Raw genomic sequence first — 6,234 nt, forward strand, 5'->3', positions numbered from 1 at the left:
CACACACAAACCAAATACTAAACCACAGAAGCAATCATCCCAACACCCACAAACGAAGATTCAACCGGACATTATTTCAACGAGCCGCTCCACACTGCAGCACAGAGAAATTACGAAGAGCACAAGAGAAATACGTATATAGTATATTTAAGGAGAACAGGTACCCAATAAACCAGGTCTGCCGATTTCTCATTGATGCTTCCAAGCTGACTCTCAAAAATTCGATTTTTCCCTCCATTCTTTCCTGTTTGTTTTTTGTGGGTTTTGAAAGCTTTCGTAATCCTCTAACTGAGTGTTGGAGTTGGAAAGTTATGTTGTGGCTGTACAGGACATTGGTTAGACCACTTTTGGGATATTGTATGTAATTCTGGTCTCCCTCATATCAGAAGGATATTGTGAAATTTGAAAGGGTTCTGAAGCACCAATTGGTCCACAGAGGGGAAGAGGCCCTTCTGCTGCCCTGAGTGTGGGAAGGCCTTCAGTGATTCCTCTGCCCTGCTGACGCACCAGTTGGTCCACACCGGAGAAGGCTGTTCTCCTGCCCCAAGTGCGAGATGGCCTTCAGCAGTTCTTCCCACCTGCTGAGATACCAGTGGGTCCACAATGAGGAGAGGCAGTTCTTCTGCCCCGAGTGCAGGGAGGGCTTTGATCTTTCTTCCGACCTACTGGCCCACTAGTGGGTCCACATCGGGGAGATGTCGTTCAGTTGCCCTAAGTGCAGGAAGGCCTTCAGCAGTTCCTCAACCCTGCTGAGACACTAGTCCATCCACACCGGGGAGAAGCCGTTCTCCTGCCCCGAGTGTGGGAAGGGTTTTACCCACTCCTCCACACTGCTGAAGCACCAGCTGATCCACCCAGGGTGGTGGAGGCGGGAGGTGGTGGCGGAGGAGGGAGGCCGTTTTGCTGCCCTGAGTGCGCCCTGAATTCCTCCGCTCTGCTGAAGCACCAGTGTGTCCACACTGGGGTGAGGCCCTTCAGCTCTCCCGAGTGTGCAAAGAGGTTCATATTTTCCTGCAACTTGCGGAAGCACCAGCAGGGGCACCAAAGCTCCCAGCAATCAGAACACACCCGCGACGCTGCCTTGGGTCACCCCCCAGGACTGAACATCCTGCCAGTCCTGACAGTGGGTGCAGTGGGAGAGGAGGTGGGCTGTTTTAGTTTTCTGCTGGACTTCAATTGCCTGCCCTACACCCACAACCACAACCCCATGGTGGCTCATGGATTGCACTGCTGCCTCATGGCACCAAGAACCCAGGAATAATTCCACCCGTCGGGGTCTGTGTGCAATTTAGGGAGGGTAGGAAAATGGATCTGACTGAATTACTATTCGAAAGATCAGTGCAGATGTGTTGGGCTGAAGGACCTGTTTCCACATTGTCGGAGTTCAACCATCCTATGAGCTTTGCTTTCAGTGGACACTGCTGCTCATTGAGCCCGGGACTGCACATTGCCAAATGAAATGATCCAGAGAAACCTAAGACCGTAAGACCATCGGAGCAGAAGTTAGGCCATTCGGCCTGGCGAGTCTACTCTGTAATTCGTTAGTGACAAATGTAGCGCAGATGAGATTAGCTTCAGTGTGAAACAGGCCATTTGTCCCAACAAGTCCACACCGACCCTCGGAAGAGTAACCCATCCAGACTCATTTCCATCTGACTAATGTACCTATCTCTACGGGCAAGAAAGCATGGCAAATCCACAAGACCTGCACATCTTTGGTTTATTAAAGAAAACAGAATCACCCAGAGAAAACCCAAGCAGACACTGGGCGAATGTGCAAATTAGTCACAGACAGTCACCCAAGGCTGGAATCAAACCTAGGTCCCTGGCACTATGAGGCTGCAGTGGTAACCACTGAGCCACTACATACTGCACGCCGCCATAGGCAAGGAGGAGGTTGGGAGAATACAGCAAACCAGGCAGCACCAGTTTATGGAGTAGTCAGGGTTTTGGGTATTAACCCTTCTTTCGGACTGAAACGTTGACTTCTCTGTGAGAAACGATTTACGGGAATGTTGCAGGGGTTTGGAGGATTTGAGCTACAGGGAGAGGCTGAATAGGCTGGGAATGTTTTCACTGGATAATCGGAGGCAGAGAAGTGACCTAATAGAGGTTACAAAATCATGAGGGGCATAGACAGGTTAATAGACAAGGTCTTTTCCCTGGGATGGGGGAGTCCAGAACTAGAGGGCAGAGGTTTAGGGTAAGAGACAAATATATTAAATGGGCAACTTCTTCATGCAGCGAGTGGTATATATATGAAATGAGCTGCCAGAGTATATGGGTCAGGTGCTGTCAAATGGGACTAGATTAATTTAGGATATCAGGTCAGCATGGACAAGTTGGACCGAAGGGTCTGTTTCCATGCTGTATGTCTCTCTGACGACTGGTAATAATGTAACTTTAAAATAGAGTCCAAGTAACTTTGAATAGTTCAATCTTGTTGAGCTCACCTCCTGAAAAGTTTCAGATGAATCCCTCTGAGAGATACTGTTTAAACATGCTGAGTTGGACAAAGTATCCCATCAAGTTCAACACAAACCCAGAGTTGGAGAAGTCAGAAGTCAGAACACCAAGGGGACCAAAACTGAGAGAGATCTAGGGTTGCGGGTTATTAGCACCTAGAAAATAGAGTCATGGGTAGACAGGGTGGTGAAGAGGGCTTTTGGCATGCTTGCTTTCATTGGTCAGAGCATTGAGCACAGGAGTTGGCACGTCTTGTTGCAGCTGTCACACATGCCACACAACAACGATAGGCATGGCCCTGCCCCCCTCTGACTGGCTGTCCCTTTGAATATCTGGGGGAAGATTCGACCCATCTGCCTGTGTGTGGCTCATATGTACTTATCCAAATAATTTTAAACATTGTAACATGACCTGCATCCACCACGTTCTCTGACAGTTCATTCCACACACGAACCACCTTCAATGTAAAAAACGTTGCCCCCCTCCGTCCTTTTTAAATCTTCTCCCTCTCATCTTAAAAATATACTCCCAGACATTGAACTCCCTACCCTTCAGGAAATGACGCTGGTTATTCACCTTATATTTGTCCCTCATGACTTCATAAACCTCCATCACCTCCACCCTCAACTTCCTACACTCCAGTGAAAGAAAGTCCCAGCCTATGCCGTCTATAAATCATTCTGGCAACATCATAGTTAAAAAAGGTGAGCTTTAAGAATTGACTGAAAGGGCAGTGAAGATTCAACCAGCTGACAGTGGATCAGAAATCACATGTAGATCAGATCAGATCAGGTTCGGAGAGCAGGAAACCAGATAAGTTTTTACAACAAACCACAACAGTTTCATCATTAGACTCTTAATTCCAGTTTTATATTGAATTCAGATTCCACCATCTGCCGTGGTAGGTTTTGAACCCAGGTCCGCAGGACATTACCTGGGTGAATAGTCTGGTGACAATAAATTCGGCCATCACCTCCCCTGGACAAATTGGCATATTGTGTTTAGAGGTAACAAAGGAGCAAGAGGTTTCAGCAGCTGCTAAGTTGTTGATATTACACAAGGGAACATCAGCACTCTCAGTAATGGCACACACTGAAGCCAGGACCCTGTTTCAGAGGTAAGGGCTCGGGAACCATAAGAAATAGGAACAGGAAAAAGCCATTCAACCCCTTGAGCCTGCTTCTTCATTCAATAGGATTGTGGCTGATCTGACATTCTCCACTTGCACTTTCCTGCCCTTTTCCTATAACTGTTCATCCCCCAACTGTTCACGAATCTATTGATCCTAGTTTTAAATGTGACACGAAGGCTGTCAACAGGGTTACTGGGATGGGGGAGCGGGGAGCTCAGGTCGAACTTCGGGACTAAAACAATGGCTTCACACTTCACAATGTTTAACTAAGAGAATGTTTATAGTTTATAGCTAAAACTTCCTGAAGAAGGGCTCATGCCCGAAACGTCGATTCTTCTGCTCCTTGGATGGTGCCTGACCTGCTGCGCTTTTCCAGAAACACATTTTCAGCTCTGATTTCCAGCATCTGAAGTCCTCACTTTCTCCTCAATAATCCCATGGAGTCTCACAGAGTGACACAGATGTACAGCATGGAAACAGACCCTTCGGTCCAACTCGTCCATGCAGCCCAGATATCCTAACCTAATCAAGTCCGATTTGCCAACACTTGGCCCAAATCCCCATAAATATTTCCTATTTTTATACACATCCAGATGCATTTTAAATGCTGTAATTATACAGCCTCCATCACTTACTCCAGCAGCTCATGCCGTACATGCATCACCCTCTGCGGGAAAAGGTTGCCTCTTAAGTGCATTCTATATATTTCCCCTCCCCTTCCTAAAAATATTCCCTCTAGTTCTGGACTCCCCCATCACAGGGAAAAGAACTTGTCTATTTGCCCTATCCATATCCCTCATGATTTTATAAACCTCTATAAGGTCACCCCTTAGCCTCCGACGCTCCAGAGAAAAGAGTGGATTCAGCCTCGCCTATAGCTCAACCATCCAACCCTGGCAACACCCTTGTAAATCTTTTCTCCACCTTTTCTAGTTTCACAACATCTTTCTGACAGGAAGCAGACCAAAACTACATGCAATATTCCAAACGTGGCCTGACCAATGTTCTGTACAGTGGCAACATGAGGTCCTAACATCTATCCTCGATGCTCTGACCAACAAAGGAAAGCATACCAAACACCTTCTTTACTACCCAATCTGCCTGCGTCTTTACTTTTAAGGAACGATCAACCTGAATTCCAAGGTCTCTTTGCTCAGCAACACTTCCAAGGAACTTCCCATTAAGTGTAAAAGTCCTGTTCTGATTTGTTTTTCCAAAATGCAGCACCTCATATTTATCTATATTAACCTCCATCTGCCACTTCTCAGCCCATTGGCCCATCTGATCAAGGTCCCATTTTAATCTGAGGTAACCTTCTTTGCTGTCCACAACACCTCCAATTTTGGTGTCATCTACAAACTGACTAACTATACTCCTCCGTTTACATATAAATCATATAAATGACAAAAACTAGCGGACCCAGCATCGATCCTTGTGGTACACCATTGGTCACAGGCCTTCAGTCTGAAAAGCAACCCTCTATCACCACCCTCTGTCTTCTGCCTTCTAGCCAGTTCTGTATCCAAATGGCGAGTTGTCCCTGCATGCCATGAGATTAAACCTTGCTCACCAGTCTCCCTTGTGGAACCTTGATGAATGCCTTCCTGAAGTCCATATAAATCACGTCCATCGCTCTGCCCTCATCAATCCACTTTGTACTTCTTCAAAAAACTCAATCATGTTCGTGAGACATGATTTCCCAAGCATAAAGCCATGTTGAGTATCCTTAATCAATTCTTGCCTTTCCAAATACATGTAAATCCTATCTCTCAGGATTCTCTCCAAAACCTTGCCCGTCACGGATATCTGTCTCACTGGTCTATAGTTCCCTGGCTTTTCCTTACCACATTTCTTAAATAGTGGCACCACGTTAGTCACCCTCTCGACTTCCGGAACCTCACCTGTGACTATTGATGACACAAATATCTCAGTGAGAGGCCCAGCAATCACTTCCCCAGTTTCCCACAGAGTTCTAGGGTACTCCTGATCAGGTCCTTGGGATTTATCCACTTCTATGAATTTCAAGATATCCAGCAATATCTCATCCGTAATATGGGAATTTTTTCAACATGTCACCATCTACTTTCTCACATTCTATATCTTCCATGCCTTTCTCCACAGTAAACACTGATGCACAAAATCCGTTGAGTATCCCCCCACCCCCCTCCCCACCCAATCCAATCGACTGCAGCTCCACACAAAGGCTGCCTTGGTGATCTTTGAGGGGCCCTATTCTCTCCCTTGTTATACTTTTGGCCTTAACGTATTTATAAAAAATCCTTTGGGTTATCCTTAACTCTATTTGCCAAAGCTATCTCATGTCCCCTTTTATCCCTCATGATTTCTCTCTGAAGTATGCTGTACTGTCTTTATCTCTAAGGATTCACTCGATCTCTCTGTCAATACCTGACGTATGAATCCTTCGTTATCTTTACCAAAATCTCAATTTCTCTGGTCATCCAGCATGCCCTACACCTACCAGCCTTTCCTTTCACCCGAACAGCAATATACTGTGTGTGGATTCTTGTTATCTCATATTTGAAGGCTTCCCATTTTCCAGCAGACCTTTAACCTGCGAACAACTGCCCCCAATCAGCTTTTGAAACATCTTGCCTAATACCTGAGTGTTCCTCCAA

Source organism: Chiloscyllium punctatum, chromosome 36 (genome assembly GCF_047496795.1).
Source record: "Chiloscyllium punctatum isolate Juve2018m chromosome 36, sChiPun1.3, whole genome shotgun sequence".
In the NCBI taxonomy this organism is placed as follows: Eukaryota; Metazoa; Chordata; class Chondrichthyes; order Orectolobiformes; family Hemiscylliidae; genus Chiloscyllium; species Chiloscyllium punctatum.